Raw genomic sequence first — 327 nt, 5'->3', positions numbered from 1 at the left:
TCAGAGACGACAACGACCTGGACCACAGAGAGGAGGTGGAGCAGCTGGTGGAGCAAAGATAACAGCCTGATCCTGAAGGCGGAGAAGATGAAGGAGATGATGGTGGACTTCAGGAAGAACCGTCCTAACCACGCTCCACTGCTCATCAACAGCTCAGCTGTAGAGGTGGTCAGCAGCACCAAATTCATCACAGACACCCTCACCTGGACTGGAAACACCACCTCACTGGTCAAAAGGGCACAAAAGCGCTTGGACGTCCTGCGGAGGATGAGGAGAGCCCACCTGCCCCCACCCATCCTCCCCACCTTCTCCAGAAGCACCATAGAG

Source organism: Cyprinodon variegatus, unplaced genomic scaffold (assembly GCF_000732505.1).
Source record: "Cyprinodon variegatus isolate N-32 unplaced genomic scaffold, C_variegatus-1.0 Scaffold110, whole genome shotgun sequence".
Taxonomy (NCBI): domain Eukaryota; kingdom Metazoa; phylum Chordata; class Actinopteri; order Cyprinodontiformes; family Cyprinodontidae; genus Cyprinodon; species Cyprinodon variegatus.
The sequence above is the reverse complement of the archived record's forward strand: the minus strand, read 5'-3'. Positions refer to the sequence as shown.